The sequence below is a fragment of the Triturus cristatus genome, chromosome 3_1, assembly GCF_964204655.1.
Source record: "Triturus cristatus chromosome 3_1, aTriCri1.1, whole genome shotgun sequence".
Taxonomy (NCBI): Eukaryota; Metazoa; Chordata; class Amphibia; order Caudata; family Salamandridae; genus Triturus; species Triturus cristatus.
The window spans coordinates 444,173,128-444,195,300 of NC_140583.1; the positions used below are offsets into that span (position 1 = coordinate 444,173,128).

General features: G+C 46.8%; 1 protein-coding gene across 1 annotated transcript in view; it reads left to right on the top strand.

Annotated features, from left to right (window-relative positions):
• SPPL2A (signal peptide peptidase like 2A) overlaps positions 1–22,173 on the top strand; it is a 291,455-nt gene that overhangs the window by 38,694 nt on the left and 230,588 nt on the right. The window lies entirely within an intron of this gene.

Sequence of the window (22,173 nt, forward strand, 5' to 3'; positions counted from 1 at the left end):
GTCCACAAAACAAGATGGCGATCGGGCTAAGATAAAATCGACCCGCCGTGGCGCGGCCCAGCAATCCAACAGTATGGACCGCTACACCCTCCAGAAGGGATCCCCAGAGGCGCCGCGTAGGTCCCCTACGGGCCCGACTGATGCTTCCGCTCTGCCCACGGACCTGACCCTCCGAGACGTCATGGGCGCCATCGCCGAGATGAAGGCCTCGGTGGACCAGCGCTTCGACACTCTGGCGCAGAAGATTGACTCGGTCCTCATGGACGTGGGCCTCGTGAGGGCTGATTTGTCTAAAACCAACGACCGGGTCGACTCTTTGGCCCACTCTACCACGGGCCTCACATCGGACGTGGCGGCCCTCCAACAGGAGGTGCGCAGGCTTGGCCAGGCGAGCGCCCTGATGAATCGTCGGCTGGAGGATTCCGAGGGTCGGGCCCGGAGGAACAACGTCCGCATTATCGGGGTGCCGGAGGGACGCGAGGCGGAGGCGGCGGATCTATTTGTTGAGGACCTGGTTCTCACCCATCTCCAGCCTCGGGGGCTGAGTAAATTCTTTGCGGTGGAGCGTGCCCACAGGGTCCCCGGGGGTAGGCCTAAGGTTGGAGCCCCTCCGAGGCCTCTCATCGCCCGGATCTTCAATGTTCGGGACAGAGACGCTATCCTACAGACTTCCAGGCTACAAGGGCCGGTCAAACTTGACAATATGGACATCAATTTCTATCCTGACTTCACTCCGGCAGTCCAAAAGCAGAGGCTGAGCTTTCTTGGTGTTAAACGTCGCCTAAGGGACCTGAATCTCAAATATGCGATGCTTTTCCCAGCTAAGCTGAGAGTGGAGGTGGATGGCCACACGCACTTTTTTGATCGACCCGAGGTGGCCGGGGACTGGCTAGACACTTTGCCCGGAGATCGGGGCCGGGGGGGTAGGGGGGGTGCGGTTGGTGGGGAGGGCCCGCCGGATCAGGACTGAGGGACTAATGGTAGGCCTTGCTCTGGACTGCGTTGTTGTCACTATTGACTGTTAGGGTAAGTTCCCCTCCTGTGGAGGTCGTGTGGGGTCTCTTGGGGGATCTCCCTCCTCCTCTGGGGGACTAGTTAGTTTTCTTATCTATGGGGCGACAGGCACACTGCACTTTGGGGGGGCTGTTTGGGCTCATGCAGGGGTGCAGGGTGGGGGGAGTTCTGTTGGGTTGGGGTGGGGTGTGGTTCGTTTCTACCGCAAGGCAAACCCGTTATTGTATTGTTTTTGAGATGCTCTGGGGGGGACAAATGATGGCTTCGTTATGTGATGGGGGGTAGGGATTTGACTTTGTTGTCCTGGAATGTTAACGGACTGGGTGATAGGATCAAGCGGGGTGTGGTCCTGCAGTATCTGAAACGGATTTCGCCTGATGTGGTCTTTCTGCAGAAGACACACCTTATTGGTAACTCCTTTTGTGCCATGAATCGCCGTGGTTTTCGCTTGGTGGCCCACTCGGGCTTCACATCAGGCTCGCGGGGGGTGGGCATCATGGTCAAGACCTCGCTCCCGCTAGAAATAGACGAGGTGCGCCATGATGAGAGGGGACGCTACACTGTCTTGGTGGGGAGGATGGAGGGCAAGGTAGTTGTCTTTGTCTCTGTGTACGTCCCACCGGGGCTACAGTCCACCACCTTTGCAGATCTGGGACGCCTCCTCCTTGACCTCCCGGGGGGGCTTCTGGTGGTTGGGGGGGATTTCAATGCGGTGGCTTCTGGGACTATGGATCGTCATCCCCCTAGGGACCTCCCCCGGGCACAGGCGTGGTTAGCGGGCCTTTTGGACACACTGGGATTGGTGGACTGCTGGCGTTTAAAGCATCCCACCCAGCTGCAGTACACCTTCCATTCGGGTGCCCATGGTAGCCTCTCGCGGCTTGATTATGTCCTTGTCCCTGCGGCCTATGCTGGGAGGGTGGGAGAGGTGCGCCATCTGGCGCGGGGTATTTCAGATCATTCCCCGCTCCTGTTGCACTTGGGTGTCTTCCCGAGGGGAGAGGGCAGGGTAGCCCCAATCAATGCTTGGTACCTGCGTGACCCCACTATTCGTGCTGACCTGATTAAATCATTGCAACGGTATTTTGAGGAGAATGTGGGGTCCGTTCCGTCGGCTATCTCCCTGTGGGAAGCCTTCAAAACAGTTCTCAGAGGGGAGGCCCTCTCCTTTATCTCCCATGCCCGCAGACGCGCACAGGAGGAGGTGACCCGGGTGGAGGCCGAAATTACTGAATTGGAGGGTGGTCTGGGGGGTGGGGTGACTGACGCGGCGCTGCATGTTCTACACCTTAAACAGGCGGCCTATAGGGCCCTCGTCACGGAGGCGGCCAGGGGCCTTAGCAGAGAGCAACAGGGGCGACTGTACGATGTGGGTGATAAGGCTGGCAAACTGATTGCGTGGTTGTGTCAGGACTGGAGAGTCTAGGTTTAGATTTCCCAGGTTGAGTATACAACCCAGGAGTCGGTCTTGGCACCTGGGGGGGAGGCGAAGGGTGCTTTCAGTGAGATCGCTCTCTGCCTTCCTCCGTTCGTTACGAGCGTAGTCTTTTTCCCTCTCCCAAGATGGCCGCTGCTATGTCAGTCTTTCTCCTCAGTCTCACTCTGGCAGCGGTGCAGGCATCCCGGGTTGATGTGGCGCGCGCTCGCTCTGAGCGTGGCGCACTTCAACCGTCGAATTTTCTGTGAAGGCGGTGTTCTCTCAGAGTTCCGCGCTTTCTTCTGTTAAGGTTCCAGTTTGAGTGTCTTCAAGGGGTTTAGGGCTCCTTTGGTACCCATTTAATCCAGAGTTTCCAGGGTTCTTCAGAGTTCCTATTCATTCTGCAAGTTTGGCGTAGTCCACAAGAGTGTGGAAGAACTAAGGACTCACCTGTGCCTCACAGCGCCCTAGTTGAGAGGTAAACAAGAAGTAAGGCTGGCGAACATTCTTCTTGAGAAGTAAGTTCAATTATATCTATATTTTCGTGGAATTGCCAGCGCTCTGCAAAAGCTTCCAGAGACAGTATTATAGAAGGACAAGGATTTAAATTCAAAGGCTTGAACTGAAATTTGAGAGAGTGAGAGTCTCATGAATAAGATTTTCAATTTTAAGAAGTAACAGCAGTAAAGGCTTCCATCGGCAAGACTGTGTACAGAATAAAAATTGAAGTGTTTAAAGACTTTCCTGTATCTCCATGTAGATGCAATTATATATATATATATATATAAGGTTTCTACCAACGGACAACACCTGTTTGGTTCTGAATCCAGCAAGAGGATCTGGCTGCAAGTTGGAACTATAGAGCATTCAGTAAATGGACTAGGTTCTTCTAAGGGAAAGACAGGTATAAGAAGACAAGGTGAAGGGAGGGGAACAAGGTAGTAGGTAATTGGGTTTACATGTGATTCTATTTGCAGGGTTTCACACACCACCTGTTCAACTCCACTGCTCCTTAGAAGACATCAGTCGAACAAAACCAGAGAGTAGCAACCCACTGTGTCAGGACAGGTATAGTGAGTAATAGTACCACAACTAATAGAGTAATTAACAGTAGAACAGTTGTTGAGTAACTCTCTTTGCAGGAGTCGGGAGGAAGAAGCTCCGAATCCAGTCCAAGGAAGAAGACACAGTGCAGTCTCTCTTTTCTGTCCAATTCCCCTTTCCCCCGCTCTGCTGCTCGTGAGCTATTAGCTGGCGGTAGCGGAGTGGAGGAGTGGAGATCCAGCATCTGCTCCTGTGGAATCCGTTGAAGCTGCTAAGGTACTTGACAGATTGAAGTGCCCGCAATTTAATTCCACCTGAGCACGATGGCTGAAGGAATTGATGTAAAGGCCTTGGCCACAGTTTTAGATAGCATACAAAAGCAGTTAAGTGATACTATGGAGGAAAACAAGTCCCTTAGAGAGGAGGTCAGGAAGTCTGCCCAAGATGCTAGTTATTTGCGTCAACAGTTTGAAGAGTTTTCTGGGGGTTCCCGTTCAGCAGTAAAGGAGGAAAAGACGCCCTCTTTTGCCCCTGCCCCCTCTGCGGCAGAACTCACTACGCAGGTGATTCACGCAATCTCTCCCACAATTCCACTGGCCGCTCCAGAAAGGTATAGTGGGGACCCACACAAGGCCCAAATTTTCCTCACGCAATGTTCTTTACATTATCTTTGTCGGCCAATCATTTTTAAGGAAGACCAGTCAAAGGTGGCGTTCATGCTGTCGTACCTGAGTGGAGATGCCGCCGCTTGGTCCATGCCTTTGGTGAACAACAATGATCCCATTTTGTATGAATTCGAAGGGTTCAAGAGAGAATTTCTACGGATATTCGACAGACGGTCCATCTCTCAATCCACAGATAATGAGTTATTAGATCTAAAGCAGGGGAATCGTGAACTAGTGGCCTACCTGGCTCAATTTAACAAGCTAATTGTGGAAACAAGTTGGCCAGAGGAGAAACGAGCTGCCATATTTTATCGTGGATTAAAGGATGAGTTGAAGGATGGGTTATCACAGATCCCAAAACGTCCCACTGAGGTCTCAGAATTAATTGACTTGGTTCTTCAGATTGATCAGCGTCAAAGTGAGAGGAAGAACGAGAGGAGAAAGGAAACTAGATATATACCACCCCGTTTCGACAGAATGAAATCAGAGGGACCCAAGTCTAAGGAGTCGTGTACAGAGGATGAGCCTATGCAGATTGGTTCGGTCAGAGGACCGTTGTCTAAGGAAGAAAGAGAGAAGAGACGTTTGGGCAAGTTGTGCATGTACTGTGGGAACTCCGGTCATTTCGTGAAGGAATGTCCTAAGAAGCCAAAGAACCCTTCCTGGGTAAAAGATCGGCTCCACCAGTAGAAGGGGTTGCCCTGGTGGAAGCGAAGGAACAGTCAACTCCAGATCCGAAATTAGTGGCTAACACCCTGCAATCATCGGCTCCACATTTAATTCTATCTGTCCAAATAAGGTTTGGAGGGAAGGTCAAGGAAGGAATTTCGGTCATGATTGATTCAGGGGCCACGGGGAATTTTTGTGACATAGGATTTGCCAAGTCACTTGGAATTACCTTTTTGAGGAAAGAGCGGCCAGAGCCAGTACGAGCTGTGGACGGAACTAGTCTGTCCTCTGGGCCGATTGTTTTTGATTCCGAGGAGATTTTATTGTGTGGACCCGGACAACATCTTAGTTCTTTGCAATTCAGCTTAATTGATGCTCCACAATTTCAATTAATCTTGGGTCTGCCTTGGCTCACGGAGCATAATCCTCAAATTGATTGGGCAAAACGATCAATTCGTATGAATTCAGATTACTGTATGCATCATTGCTTTCATTCTAATCCAGAACCATCGGAAGCTTCGCAATCCCAACTCTTGGCAAGCTTTCCAAAGACCATTTGTGCCGTAGACACCCAAGAGATTCCACCAGAGTATGAAGATCTCGCCTCGGTGTTTGATGAAAAAGAGGCAGAATGTCTACCTCCCCATCGAGAGTATGATTGCCGAATCGAGCTGGAGCCTGGCGCCTCCCTGCCCTGTAGCCGAATTTACGCGCTGTCGGAAGCTGAGAATGTCCATCTCAAAGAATACCTGAGCAAATATATGGCCAATGGTTTCATCCGCCCGTCACAGTCACCAGTCTCGTCTCCACTCTTTTTTATTCCTAAAAAAGATGGCCAACTGAGGACTTGTATCGACTACCGCGCCCTCAATCTGGTAACCAAGAAGAATCGATATCCGCTACCCTTGATTTCGGAACTTTTGGACCAAGTCAAGGGAGCGAAGGTATACACTAAACTGGATTTGAGAGGCGCGTATCATTTGGTACGCATGGCCGAGGGAGAAGAGTGGAAGACGGCCTTTCGTACACGTTTTGGATTATTCGAATATCAGGTCATGCCATTTGGTTTATGCAACGCGCCGGCAGCCTTCCAACATTTTGTCAATGATGTTTTGAGAGAATTTCTGGACCGATTTGCAGTGGTTTACATTGATGACATCCTCATTTTTTCGGCCAGTTTAGAGGAACATATCCAGCACGTCAGATCCATCTTGAAGAGGTTGTTGGAGAATCAACTTTTCGTAAAATTAGAGAAGTGTGTGTTCCATTCCACGCAAGTAGAGTTTTTGGGATTTGTTCTGTCTCCAAATGGTGTCTCGATGGATGAATCTAAGGTGCAGGCAATCAAGGAGTGGCCCTCTCCACGTTCAGTGAAAGAAGTTCAGAGTTTTCTTGGCTTCGCCAATTTTTATAGACGTTTCATCATCAACTTTTCTGAGCGAGTGGGTCCACTCACCAGACTACTGAGAAAGAAGATCAAGTTTGAGTGGAACGCGGAAACTGAAGCAGCGTTTAATGAGCTCAAGAGAATTTTTGTGTCATCTCCTGTGCTACTCCATCCAGATCCGGATGACCCTTTCTTTGTAGAAGCAGACGCTTCCAACTTGGCCATTGGTGGGATTTTGTCTCAGCGCCATAAGCAGACGGGCCAGTTACATCCAGTAGCATTTCGTTCAAGGAAATTAACTGCGGCAGAAATAAATTACCCAATTGCGGATAAGGAACTATTGGCAGTCAAGGATGCGTTCTCAGAATGGAGGCATTACTTACTGGGGGCCAAGCATGTGGTCACTGTTTTTACCGATCATCGGAATCTCCAGTTTTTGAAATCTGCCCGAACTCTTACCCCTCGTCAATTGAGATGGTCCCTATTTTTTGCGGATTATGACTTTGTCTTAACGTACAAACCTGGCTCGGCAAACGGAAAGGCGGATGCCTTATCTCGTCTACATGTGAGCTCCGATGTCCCAACGGCAGAAAAAGGTGTAATTATTCCAGTGGATCGAATAATCGGAACACTCACTTCCACAGACATTGAAAAGAAGCTCCCAAGTTTGTTGTCCCCGGAAGAGGAGAGGGATTGGACGGCTAAAGGGAAAGAATTTCAAGTCAAGAAAGGGAGACCCGTCTACCAAGACAAGTTGTTTGTGTCCGATCTGGAACTACAAAGACAAATCATTGAACATTTCCATGACGAGCCATTGGCTGGGCATAAAGGGGTGAAGAAGACTTTGGAGCTGATTCGAAGAGAGTTCTGGTGGCCGGCGATGGAAGCTCAGGTGCGGCAGTATGTAGCCACTTGCGAGGTGTGTATCAAGGGGAAGACTCCCAGAAGGGCTCCACAAGGTCTATTACAGCCCCTGCCCTTAGCCCCATACCCATGGCATACCATTTCCATGGATTTCATTGTAGAACTCCCGTCCAGTAGTGGTTATTCAGTCATATGGGTGGTTGTGGACCATTTCTCCAAGATGAGCCATTTTATCCCTCTAAAGGCTCTCCCTAACGCTACACAGTTGTCCAAACTGTTCACTCAGCACATAGTAAGGGCTCATGGTATTCCAAAGATTGTCATCTCAGATAGAGGCCCACAGTTTGTCTCTCGTTTTTGGAGATCCTTCTTGAAGAGGTTGGGTGTAGACTCCCGTCTGTCCACTAGCTTCCATCCAGAGACTGATGGACAGACGGAAAGAGTAAATCAGGATTTGGAGCAATACTTGCGTCTATTCTTGATGGATCAGGAGGGAGAGTGGCCAGACTTGATTTGGGCAGCAGAATTTGCCTATAATAATGCTCAGCATGCTTCTACTGGTTACTCCCCATTCTATTTAAATTCTGGTCGTCATCCCAACACTCTAGTAGATAAAGAAAACAGCAATGTACCTGCAGTGGAAACGATAGTACAAGATCTACATGAGGCCTTCCGGTTAGCTGCTAGGAATTTGTCTAAGGCTAAGTTTTCCTATAAGAAGCAGGCAGACAAAAAGAGACGCCCAAATCCAGTCTATAAAAGGGGAGATCAGGTCTGGGTTTCTACAAAGAATTTACGACTGAAGGGAAATCGGAAGTTTCAGCCAAGGTTTGTGGGTCCCTTTCAGGTAGAGCGAATGGTAAACCCAGTCAGTGTAAGGGTTAGGCTTCCTCCCCGGCTAAAGATACATCCAGTTTTCCATGTTTCCCTACTTCAGCGTAGTCCAGAGGGTTTGAGGGCTGGTAATTCCCCCTCCCCAGTTTTGGTGCAAGGAAGGGAGGAATTTGAGATAAAAAGAATTCTAGATTCTAGGCCACAAGGAGGGCAGATCTTCTATCTGGTTGATTGGAAGGGTTGTGGGCCAGAGGAAAGGTCCTGGGAGCCACAATGCAATATCCATGCTCCACGTTTGCTCCGAGAGTTTCATCGCACTCACCCCACCAAGCCCAAAGAGGAGAGGAGGGGGGTTTTGGTGGGGGGTACTGTCAGGACTGGAGAGTCTAGGTTTAGATTTCCCAGGTTGAGTATACAACCCAGGAGTCGGTCTTGGCGCCTGGGGGGGAGGCGAAGAGTGGTTTCAGTGAGATCGCTCTCTGCCTTCCTCCGTTCGTTACGAGCGTAGTCTTTTTCCCTCTCCCAAGATGGCCGCTGCTATGTCAGTCTTTCTCCTCAGTCTCACTCTGGCAGCGGTGCAGGCATCCCGGGTTGATGTGGCGCGCGCTCGCTCTGAGCGTGGCGCACTTCAACCGTCGAATTTTCTGTGAAGGCGGTGTTCTCTCAGAGTTCCGCGCTTTCTTCTGTTAAGGTTCCAGTTTGAGTGTCTTCAAGGGGTTTAGGGCTCCTTTGGTACCCATTTAATCCAGAGTTTCCAGGGTTCTTCAGAGTTCCTATTCATTCTGCAAGTTTGGCGTAGTCCACAAGAGTGTGGAAGAACTAAGGACTCACCTGTGCCTCACAGCGCCCTAGTTGAGAGGTAAACAAGAAGTAAGGCTGGCGAACATTCTTCTTGAGAAGTAAGTTCAATTATATCTATATTTTCGTGGAATTGCCAGCGCTCTGCAAAAGCTTCCAGAGACAGTATTATAGAAGGACAAGGATTTAAATTCAAAGGCTTGAACTGAAATTTGAGAGAGTGAGAGTCTCATGAATAAGATTTTCAATTTTAAGAAGTAACAGCAGTAAAGGCTTCCATCGGCAAGACTGTGTACAGAATAAAAATTGAAGTGTTTAAAGACTTTCCTGTATCTCCATGTAGATGCAATTATATATATATATATATATAAGGTTTCTACCAACGGACAACACCTGTTTGGTTCTGAATCCAGCAAGAGGATCTGGCTGCAAGTTGGAACTATAGAGCATTCAGTAAATGGACTAGGTTCTTCTAAGGGAAAGACAGGTATAAGAAGACAAGGTGAAGGGAGGGGAACAAGGTAGTAGGTAATTGGGTTTACATGTGATTCTATTTGCAGGGTTTCACACACCACCTGTTCAACTCCACTGCTCCTTAGAAGACATCAGTCGAACAAAACCAGAGAGTAGCAACCCACTGTGTCAGGACAGGTATAGTGAGTAATAGTACCACAACTAATAGAGTAATTAACAGTAGAACAGTTGTTGAGTAACTCTCTTTGCAGGAGTCGGGAGGAAGAAGCTCCGAATCCAGTCCAAGGAAGAAGACACAGTGCAGTCTCTCTTTTCTGTCCAATTCCCCTTTCCCCCGCTCTGCTGCTCGTGAGCTATTAGCTGGCGGTAGCGGAGTGGAGGAGTGGAGATCCAGCATCTGCTCCTGTGGAATCCGTTGAAGCTGCTAAGGTACTTGACAGGTTGGATAAGAAGGAGAGAGCTAGTCGTGTGGTCCCGCTGATTGAGAGGATGGATGGTGTACGAATTACTGAGCCGGACGGCATTGTTTCTTGCTTCGCGGATTATTTCCGCGAGGTATATTCTCCGGTCTCTCCCTGCTCGGAGGAGGATTCCCATGCCCTGCTGCGGGACATCGCGCTGCCCTCGCTTTCAGTGGAGGACAGGGATTCGTTGGATGCCGCTCCCACCGCGGAGGAAATCGCCCTCGCCATACGCTCGGTCGCCTCGGGCAAGGCCATGGGCCCGAATGGCCTTCCTATCGAATTGTATAAGCTGCGACCGGATGTACTGGCACCTCACCTCCGCGCGATGTTCCTTGCGGCCCACTCGCGGGGCTCCCTCCCGCCGGACCAGCGTCTAGCTACCATCGTGGTTATCCACAAGGAGGGGAGACCGCGAGACCGGGTTACATCCTATCGGCCGATCTCGCTCTTAAATGCGGAGCCTAAAATCCTCGCCAAGGTGCTTGCCAACCGGCTGGTCGGCGTGGTGGGCGATCTGGTCCACCAAGACCAGTCCGGCTTTATTCCCCATCGCAACACGGCCCTTAACCTGCGGCGCTTGCACGGGGTGCTCGCGCGTGTTCCGTTCGTGCGGGAGCCGGCCATCTTGGCGTCCTTGGACGCCACCATGGCGCTTGACACGCTCGAGTGGCCGTACATCTGGGCGATGTTGGCGAAATTTGGATTTGGCCCGGGATTCATCAGCTGGGTCAAATTGTTGTACTCTGACCCATTGGCGCAGGTGGTGGTGAATGGTCGAGTCTCGGCCCCATTCGTGCTGGGACGGGGCACGCGACAGGGTTGCCCCCTGTCGCCGCTCCTGTTTGCACTGGCCTTGGAACCCCTGGCGGAGTGGCTGCGGTGGCACCCTTCTATCCGTGGTCTCCGTTGGACCCCTGAGTATGAGGACCGCGTGTCCCTCTACGCCGACGACATCCTGTTGTACTTAGCCTCCCCGCGTAAATCACTGATTGTCCTGGTCGATGTTCTGCGCTCCTTCGGACGCAACTCAGGTCTTGTCATCAACTGGGCTAAATCCTGTGTCTATGTGCTTTCCGGGGAGGCTCCTGTTCTCCCGCGGGGCTGCTCGATCCAGATTGCCTCGCAGGGGTTTCGTTACCTGGGCGTCTATATTACGCTGGACCCGGTGGCCCGCTACGAGCGGAATTTGCTTCCCCCCCTCCAGCGCTTGAAGGAGGACGTCGCGCGCTGGCGGCGATTGCCGCTTTCGCGGCTCGGCCGGGCGGCATTGTTCAAGATGATGTCATTACCGCGCTTTCTGTACGCTCTCCAGAACTCGATGGACCTGGTCCCGGCGCGTTACTTCCGTGAGGTGGAGAGTTTGCAGCGCCGCCTGTTCTGGGACGGGAGGCCGCGTATAGCCCTGGCAAAGTTGACGCTCCCGTGGTATGACGGAGGGATTGCCCTCCCGGATATTAAGCGGTATTACTGGGCCTCCCAATTAGCTGCAATTAATTACGGCCTTTACGGGCCCGCCTTAAACCCGGCATTTGAAATGGACAAGATGCTCCTGCCCGGTGGCGATTACAATCGAGCGCTCTACACTAGCGTGCCCGATTCCCGCCTGACGGGACCCACGCGTGTCATGGTGCGAGTATGGCACGCGGCCAATGCAGCTATGGGATGGAAGGACCGTTTGACCCGGGCGTCACCGTTGTATGCGTCTGAGAGGTTGGGCTCCCTATGGACCTCGAAGGGCTTCGATAGGTGGGACACGATAGGCATTAGTACAGTGGGGGACCTCTGGACGAGGGGAGGATTCAAAACATTCGAGACACTGCAGGCGGAGTTTCAGCTGCAGGGCAGTGAATACTTTCGATACCTGCAGGTCCGTCACGCACTGGGTTCTGTCTTCCCAGACGTGGCCGCCATCCCGGAGTCCTCCCCACTGGAGGATAGAGTGCTAGATGGCCACGTTCCAGACAGCACGATCTCCCTCATCTACAAGAAGTTGATTAATGACCGCTCGGGCTTACTGACTGGGCTCCGCGAGGCTTGGGTTGCCGATGGGTTGGAGCTGGACGACGAGGACTGGATTTCCGCGGTGGCCTCCCCGAAGGAGGTGGCCATCCCGGCTCGCCTTCGCTTCGTCCAGCTTAAGATACTTCACCGGGTGTACATGACGGGGCCAGGGCTTCTGCGTATGGGCTATGCCGAGGATGGACTGTGTAGGCGTGGGTGCGGTGCATTGGCGACTTTTTTACATATTCTGTGGGAATGTCCGAGGGTGGAGCGATTCTGGCGTGGTGTGCATGAGGTCCTGCGAGCGGTTACGCATGTCGTGATGGTGCCTGAAGCGAGGAGATGCCTGCTGAATGTGTGGGAACCGACCGACTATTCGGTTCCGCAGACGCGATGGGTGACGCTGGGTTATATGATTGCTAAACGTGACATCGCTCAACTGTGGGGATCCCAGAGGCCCCCGGCAGTGTCGGCCTGGAAAGAACACATGGATTGGTGCATGTTCCGAGAGAAGGTGGTGTATGTGGCGCGGGGTAAGCCTGGGGCGTGGCTGAAGGTGTGGGGCCCCTGGAACGCCTACCGCGGGGATATTTGCGAGCCGCCATTGTTGCCTCCCGCTTCACCAGCTCCGTCCCCCTAGATGACCCCCTCCCTCAATCCCGGGCACAGTGTTTACCCAGTCCCGGACCTATTCCCCTTCCCCTCCTTCGATTTTAGTGTATGGTTGGGGTCCCCCCATTTGAGGAGCATATGTTGTCACTTTCGCTCTCGGGTTGCCTTGCGGGTGTGGTTTTATGTTGTTGTGTTGTATAAAACGAAACCGTATTGCGGGCTCAGAGTCATGTGGCCCACGTTGTTGATACCTCCTGCTTTAGCGTCTCTGTAATGCCAAGTGCCTTATTGTATATATGTCATTTATTTCTGTCACTTTAGCGGCCGGCCGGAAGGTTGTAGGCCCATACCTGTATATATTTGAGATTGTAATAAACGGTTTCAAAAAAAAAAAAAAAAAAAAAAAAAAAAAAAAAAATTACATGAAGAGCATTCCATATCCATAAGGTATTCTTCTCCAACAAGGTGCATATGAGGATAGATGTTTTTTAAATTGCATAGGTTTGAGAATTTGTGCCACTGCACTTCTTAGGATCATATTTTTACTATGTTTTTGAGTGAGAAAAATTGAGAATGTAGTTGTATGGCCTTATAATTGAGACATGCAGTCTGTCTTCTAGATAAAAATAAGAGAGTTGAGAGCAAAACTAATTCTATCAAATGTTCTCATCAGAGGCATAAGCCTGGCTGAATTTTGAAGCATGTGTTTGAGTAGCTAGGTGGGAATTAGTGGAGTGTTCCTGTAGTCATTGTAGGCTATCACTGATGCCTATAGGGCAGATCTTAAATATTTATTGGGGGTATGAAAATAATATTGCAGAGTATCTTCAGTTGAACTGTGGCACTTTCATTAATTTCCATAATAGAGGTCAATATTGAAATGTCTTTGTAGTGTGCAGTCTAATGATTTTACTGATTTGACTATCTTCTAAAAATCTTTAGGACCTGTAATTTAACAAACCCGCCTGGCGGCAGGACCTGAGAGCAATGTAGCTTTAGTACAGGAAACTCAGATTTTTGTTTGTTGTGTAGTTTCATCCTGGCATCCATGATGTCGCGAATAATAGGGCTACTGTTTCGGTGTTTTCTCTGTTCTCTACCGTGAGGTACAACTGCATATTATTCTCAATGCTGGAGGAAATTGATAGCGTCTTTAGAAACAAATATCCCAATGTTCCTCTTAAAGATTGAATAGTAAAGGGTCAAGGATGGAACAACATACATGATTTAGAGTGCTGATCGTATAATTGAAATTCTTTACTTTTACTGCACTACATTTTATCTTAATGTACGATATCTTGCATTTCACAACAATTTATATAAAAGTTTCACTAGTGCCATCACATAACATCTTACGTTTGTTGGCTAGGTTCTGCACCAAACAGGAGTTTAACCCCTAGCTGTGCATTGTTTCTTCCAACCAGGCTTGTGACCATTCACGATAATAATGGGGGAAACATCCTCTTCAATTTATGTTTACTTCAGTTGAACTATCTAATGTAGATATTTTCAGAAAATAAACTTTTTATCTAGTAGAAATATATAATCCTACATATATTCTATCACCATTCACTTTTGCATTACTGTTATTCTCATTGTTAATGATATTGGGCAATAATTGCCACATCTTAATAGATCAGAAAGCTGTCCTAAATCTACAGCAGACTTGCACATTTTAAGGAAGTACTTGTATATTATTCCCCCTTCTGAGTTGCAGGATTGTAGTTGAGAGTATGGACATGAAATGACCCTTCATGCATGTCAATGGGATTCTTAACTCCTCTTAGGTGATGAGACAGGAGGCCTGCACTTTAGCAGTCCTCCATCCCCCTTACTCATGTGGCATAAGGAAGACAACAAATGCATATTTGATCAGCTGGCATGGGTGGAGGGAAGGCTTCCAAAAGCTAGTTTTGAGGCTGGCGTGTGGCCAGTGCAATCGTTCGTCCACAGGCCCCAAACTTGACTCTGGGCCTGTAAGCTTTGGAAAATCCAGCATCATATTTGTGAGTGGCAATTCGCAGCTACAACATTTTCATGACTCTGACCTAGAACATTCTGTATTATCGTTTACCGTATTAACGTTCTATAAAAATTATTGCGTATGCAAAAGTCACAGGTACAGCACTTTCGCCTATTTATCACTGTCCCCATTTTTATAGGAATACATATTACATATTTAGGGGCTTCAATAACTTAAGAAATATAGGTGCTTTAATAATTTAAGAAGCTAACAATTATTTGCAACCTAATTATAAGACTTGTCATGGGGAATACGGTTTATAAATCCTTTTTAGTCCCAAGTAATGTTTTCCAAAATTAATGTGGATAAAATGGCAGCTATGCTTACATTGCAGTGACCGAACATCTGAAGGAACCAGTAGATGAGGGACGTACTTCGGCACTGATCCTATTGGATCTCAGTGCTGCGTTTGATATGGTCTCTCACCAGATCTTGCTGCGGAGGTTGGAGGAGGCTGGCATTGTGGGCCCTGCACTGGATTGGTTCACTTCCTTTCTTTCGGAGAGGACCTTCCAGGTGTCACCCCCCTCCCCCCCCCCTTTCACCTCCAGGGTTCATACTATCAAGCAGGGAGTACCGCAGGGCTCAGCTTTCAGTCCAACGTTCTTTAATCTGTATGTTTAGCCTTTAACTGCGGTGGCTAAGAGCAGAGGGCTGACAGTGGTATCGTATGCAGATGATACGCAGTTGGTAGTTGCACCCTCCGATGACTGTCTGCATGACGCTCTTAAGTTTCGGAGCGGTCTTGCTGATGTCGCAGAGTGGATGACTGCCAACTGCCTCCAGCTCAATGCCAGCAAGTCTGAGGTCTTGCTGGTAGGGAAAGATCTTGAGCTGTGGAGTGAACATTGGTGACCTGCTACCTTGGGTTGTGCACCCGCCCCCAAACGGGTGGTGAAAAATGTAGGTGTCTGGGTCGATTCGGCTCTTAATTTTCAGACCCAAACTAAGAAGGTGGCAGTGATGTGTTTTGGTATACTACGCGGGCTTAAACCGCTGTTGGGTTTTTTCGATGAATCCATCAGGCAGGTGATCGTCTAGGCCTCCGTTCTGTCGAGACAGGATTACGCCAGCTCGCTCTACTTGGAGGTCAACAAGACGGAGATTATGAGACTGCAGAGGGTCCAAAATGCAGCCGACAGAACTCTTCTTGGCCTTCCTAGATTCTGATCCACCACCAGTGCTATTCGCCGGCTACATTGGCTGCCGGTGGCCAAACGAGTGGTGTTTAAATCCGTCTGCATTGCTTTCAGGATCTTGAATTCTACCTCTCCTGACATCTTGGCCAGCCTGCTCTCATCTTACACCCCCACCCGCCATCTCCGTTCGATGGGCCATCACCTGGCGGTTGTTCTCCGGTTAAGGAGGGTACGTGCCGGTGGGCGCTCCTTCCGCTCACTGGCAGCTAAACTCTGGAACTTGCTCCCTGTACATATTCGTAGCATAGATAATTATCTGGCTTTCCGTAAGGCTATTAAGACTCACCTCTTACCTTCATTATTGGCCCCTTCTACTGTTCACCTCCTTCCTGTCTGCCACTTTTGCTTTTCAGTGGGTTATTGGACCCCCCCCTCTCACCCCCCTGCCGTTACTAGAGGCTCTCTTCTGCCATCTGCTGTTTTTTTGTTGCTATTAGCGCTGGGACACCCCTTTGCTGGGGCAGCTGTGCGCTCTATAAAACTACCTAACCTAACATTGCTTTATAGATTTTTCATGTGAGATTCCACTGCACTGATTAATAAACCAAGTTTGCTGGGCATTGAATTTGTATTATCTTAAGACTTCACTCCAACTGGTCAAATATACAGCTATTGGTTTATGAATCTAATGAGAGCGAACTCGATAGAATGTTCTCTTCGTAAACTAGTGCGAGAAACCCAGAACTCCTTTTTTAGGGCTGGCTTGACAGCATAGCTGGCTTTTGATCTTAAGTGAACAACAATAAAAGACCCCTAAGAAGCACCACAGAGAGCAGGGCTTTTGCTCCACCCACATGTTGATTGTCTTAAGTACAGCATTTGATTGGTTAGAAGTTTTGCGCTCCAACAAACAAAGAGTGCTTGTATTGCACATTTTGCCTTGTGAGAATGCGTAAGCCCAAATATGAGGACAGAGTTAGTTACATTGACCAACCAATGATTAAGGCTTAAGTCCTGCTCTTTTTACTATGAAAAGTTATGATAAAGGCAGTAGGCCTGACCTATTTATTATAAAAGCTTATGTTGAAACCAGTAGGCATTTAAGTGCGAGTTGTTTTTACATTATGTTAAATCCTGAACGTGGGTATCTTGTTTCATGAAATCTCACAGATTGCCATAGTAGGTAAAGTTTTTGGTATTGGTTAACCGCTTGAGCAAACACTGGGGGTAGAAGATGTTTATAATGACCAAGTTCGCAAACCTCTGCTAATGCTTCTTTATTAACATTAATTGTTAACATCTCCAGCTGACCAGCAAATGCCTCTCCTTCTCAACGCCTCCCATTCCATCATGATGTCATCCCCACATCATCACATTCAACCCATCCAGAAATTCCACCCTCAAGATTATCACACACCTCCCCCTTATAATACTTGATAAATATAATTCTATAACACAACAAACATCATCAAAATCACAACATTGAAATCAAAAATAAAGACTTAACATCCATAAATAGTACCATGAACAAATCATACTCCAGATAAATTATCCTTCCCTACATGTTCAAAAGACATTTACCTTTGTCTTCTATCTTTACATACAGCTCCCATGCTCCACTTAGTTCCACCCTTCAAAATTACCACATTCTTTCTAGTTTCCTTCACCTTTCACGGATCTGAATATTTATTCTCCTTTGCATACAAAACCTCCTTTCCTCACTACTACCCAATCTCCACTCTCAATATGACATTCCTAGACACCCTTCCTCCTGTGGTAATGCTGCATATTCTTTTCTTGTGATTCCACCACTCTTTCTTACCTCTTCACGATCAATCCTCAAAACACTTCTTCCCCTCAACCAAATGGGACATTCCTTCCTGCTCGGTTCTCTACCCTTCAAAGATGCAAAAGGTGACACTCCTGTAACAGCATTTGGTGAAGTCCTGTGTGCCAAAATCATCCTCCTCAACTCTCTTCTCCACAGGAGACAGTTGGCAAAAGACAATTGAATATTCTCCATTATGAACCTATTCACTCTTTCTACCAATCCATTAGCCTGTTCACGGAAAAGCGCTACCCTTTCATGGACATTTCCCATCTTAGCTAAATAATCAGTCATTTCCTTAGAGATGAATTGCACCCCATTGTCCGATACAATAGATGAAGGTATTCCTTCCTCCATGAACGTCTCCTCCAGAAATTCAATCACTCCAGTAGTATCCACCTGTTCCATTGTTTTCACCAAAAACCGCTTAGTATGGTAATCTACCAGCTCCAAAATATATCTACTTCTGAAACCCAACCTCGCCACAGGTCCTAGAAAATCAATAGCCAATGTTTTGCAAGGTGTCTCAGGAAAAAACATGTATTCTAATGGAGGTTGTCTCATTGCCTTAGTCTTATCACTATTTGCACAAGCCACACAATCCTTCACTTTATTCTCCACCTCACTGTCCATTCCCAGCCACCAAAAAGACTCCCTCACTTTCCTTTTCGTCCTTGCTCATCCCAAATGCCACTTGTGCGCAAAGTTAACAATGTGTGCACGAACTCCCTCCGGAGGAATACATTGATTCCTTTTCATTAACTTTCCATTAACTATACACCATTCCTCATTAACCTTAAAGTATTCATTTATCACTTTTTTCAATTCCTTTCCGTCCCAACCTTGTACCACCCTGAGTTCCACCTCCTACATCACCAAATCACTCTCCCTAGCAATACTCCATTCTTCCACACTTATTGCCCTCTGTCCTGCTATTCCACCCTCCTCCCTATCAAGTAGTTGCACAATACAATCTTCTTCATCTACCAGCATCCTCGACAAGCAATCTGCCATCACATTCTTGCAGCTTGTCAAAAACTCCACATCAAAATTAAACTCCATTACTGACAAGAACTACCACGATGTGCGAGGTGTAACATTTCCTTCCAGACCTCTACCTCCTTTGAAAATATATGGCAAAGGTTTGTGATCTGCCCTTATTCTAAAAGGCAAACCCTACACATAAAACTTGAATTTATTAATCCCCCAACAACAAGCCAAAGCCTCTCTCTCGATCACAGCAAATGCAAATCCAACCACATATTCAGCCCCATCCTTACTCTGTGATAATACTGCACCGATACCCACATTGCTTGCATCTTTGGTTGCATATGTCTTTGCTGCATCATATGTCTTTGCTGCAACATCAAACATCTCTCATAATTCCTTGTTTTACCCCATGAAATGCATCCTAGCATTCATCACCCCACTGTAATGCTGAATACTTCATCAATCTCCTCAGAGGCTCCACAACATCTGCAAACTTTTGCACAAACTTTGAACAATATTCTGCAAATCCAAGAAATGATTTCAGTTAATCTTTCCCAGTTGGTCTTGGTGCTTTTTCGATAGCTGCTACTATACTCTTCTTTGGTTTAATCCCTTCATTACTGATAACGTGTCACAGGTACGTCACTTCCTTTTTCCTAATGTGACATTTTTCTTTTTTTATGGTCAACCCATGCCTTTCCAAACTTTTCATTACTTCCTCAAACAATTGGTCGTGCTCTGTTGCCCTTCTTCCCACAACAAGTATTTTGTCCTAAAAACATAATATTTGTTCCATATCTCCAAAAATATTTTCTATTATCCTCTGGAAAACAGCTGAGGCAAGTCCAAAAGGCATCCTTTTGTAATGGAAAGCCCCTAGTAGAGTTACAAATTATATAGGATGCCTCGACTGCACATGAAGATTTACTTGGTGATAAGCATCAGACATGTCCAGAACACTTAAATACAGCTCCCTTTCCCCTCATAGTTAACATTTGAGATATGTTGGGAAGTGGCTGCCTGTACACCCAGATAGTTTTATTTAAATCGCGCAAGTCTATGCACAATCAGATTTGTCTTCCAAAAACACTTGTGAATACCTCCCTGTTAGATCTAGCTGAATTTTCTCCACTTCTTTTTTTTGTAATTGTTAACACCTCCAGCTGACCTGCGGGTCCCTCTCCTTCTTCTCAACGCCTCCCAGCCTCCCATTCCATCATGATGTCATCCCCTCATCAACACATTCCGCCCATCCAGGAATTCCACCCTCAAGATATCACAATTTTCCCTAGGATAATCCTTTTTAGCCCCGCTTATGAGGGGTTGCATATCGCGTTGCTAACATTAATTGTGGTCATATATGCAATTTTATGACACAAGTCTTGTTGGTTGTCTTTTGGGAAAGGTTATGCTCTGCACATTAGGTCTGAGCTGTTGACAAGCCAATGATATAGGTTTGACTGGCTTATTGTGAAATGTTATGTCTCATGCTGTAGGTCTTATCTGTTTATTAAAAGTTATGGCAAAGGCAGTATGAATTACTGTTTTTTATTTCGAAGTTGCATATGTTAAAGCTAATAGGCCTTAATGGAGGATTAGTGTAACACTGTGTTAAAGCCTGTAATCCAGCATTTTATTGCATGGAATCTCACTAATTACCATATTAGGTAGGGCTTTGGTGTTGGTTACAGACCATGTTGGTAGACGATTTCCCTGTTACTTGTTAGGACCTCTTAGTAGGGGGTTTTCTATCTGCGAAATTTAATTTCCTACATATTTGTAATTTTATGACTGAATACTTTATGATGCCTTTTAGGAACGCTTATGCTCAATATAGTAGCTTGCTGGTTATTGAAACCGACAAGGCTTCTGGTCTTAGTCACCCTCTCATACAAATGCTTGGGGTAGATGATATTCACTTGGATAATCCTTCTTAACTCTCCTAGTAGGAGTTGTGTTGTTTTGCAAAATGCTTGTTTTGCTATTTTGCATTTGTGTGACTGCTTGTCAGATTGTTGCCTTGTGGTTCAGTTGTATGCCTAAGTTTGTTTTGGTGACATACCAATGAGAAAAGGCCCGATTGGTTCATTGTGAAAAGTTACGTCAGATGCTATCAGTCTGATTTATTTTTTGAAAGGTTATGACAAAGGCTTTATTTATTGTGAAAAGCATATGTTAAAGCCATTGGCGTTTAAGGTCCTTTAATTGTGTTTAAGCCTGTAGTTCACTGCATGTTTTACTTGGAAACTCACATATTACTGAGTAATCCATTAATTTGGTTTTGGTCAGCCCCTTTGACGGACTCTGGGGATAGATGTTTTTCAATTTGATAATGGTTGGGTCCCCTTAAGAGGGGTTGTTTAATGCTTTGCCAATTGTAATTTTGTACAATGTTTCCCATTGTGGGAATATCTGCACTCAATACAGTAGGTCTGAGTTGGTTATGGTGACCATGGTAAATGCTATACGCCTGATAGGTTTATTGGGAAAAGTAGTCATAGTCCTTGAAGGGTGGATTGTTATTACTCTGTAATAAACGTATAGCCATGTAGTTTGTTGCATGGATTATCATATTACCATAGTAGGCAAGGTTTCTTTTGTTGATGATCCTCTGACAAACTCTAGGGATAGATTTGTGATGTGATTATACTTGATAGGCCCTTTTAGGAGGTGGTGTACGTTGGTTTTCGAACTGTACTTTTGCACTTATTTTAATTTTTAGAATGTATACTTTATGGTTACTAAAGGGAAAGCTTCTGCTCAATGCAGTAAGCCTGAGTTGGTTTTTGTGCTTGTGTTTTATAAGATGCCATAGGTGTGATCTGCTTATTATGAAATGTGACGAAGAAACTTGGCTTGATATTGTCAAAACCACATTGGATTGTTATTACACTGTGCTGCAGATACACTGGTATTTGTTTCACATGTATTATCACCATTTACCAGAGTAGACTAGGGGTTTGCTGTTCATTACCCTCTCGGCCAAACCCTGGCAGTAGAAGAGTTGTACAGGTAGAATCCTTGTTGGGCCCCTGTAAGAAGGATTACCTATTGTTTTACTGGGTGAAATGTTTGTGCTTGTTTTTAGTGTTGTGACTATGCTGGTGTTCTGTGAAAAAGCTCATAATCAATGGAGCAGACAGGAGTTTTTTATGGTGTAACACTAGTTTCAAACGCTATAAGCCTAATTGGTTAATTGGGAAAAGGTATGAGAGATTCCATAGATCTAATCTGTTTAGTATGGACTTTTTGAATTGTTATTGCGCTGTGCTAAAGCCTGTAAACCTGTACTTTGTTACATGGAATTTCAGAGAGTGCCTTAGTAGTCAAGGGTTTGAGTGTTGGCTGCGCTTTTGACCAACCTTGGGACATAGAAGATTTGTACTGTGATAATACTTGCAAGACCCTGTCAGGAGGGACTGACCAGTTTAGTTGCTTATCATGCTCTTCTTAAAACTGAAATTCCTTAAAAAAACGTACATGTACATATATTGCTGGCTTTATATCAGACCTATTCTACAATTGGTCTGTTAGAGTGTCATTCGCATTCTGCTTAAGCCTATGAGAGCAAACATCAAGGAGCAGTTGGTCAGCCCACTTCTGCCATTGGCTTTATAGCCCTATGATTGTCAGGCATTTTGTCTCATCACAATTTGCACGTCTAACTGAAAATGCATGCACTTTGCTGCCAGGACTAATGAGAAATATTGAAGATACTCACTTTCTTAATATTTGACCAATATATTATGATTACACTGCAAGGCCCACCGTGCTGTGTGTTGTCAATGTTGTTGATAAATAGTGTATGTGCACACATTTCTAAAAATATCAGAAGATGTAATATAAAAGACAGACATCGCAAAAGGTTCAGTAAATATTTGCCCAGAAAAGGCTATATTTCATTATTTAACAGGATCGGGTATATCAAAATGTCATTGTATTTTCAAAGA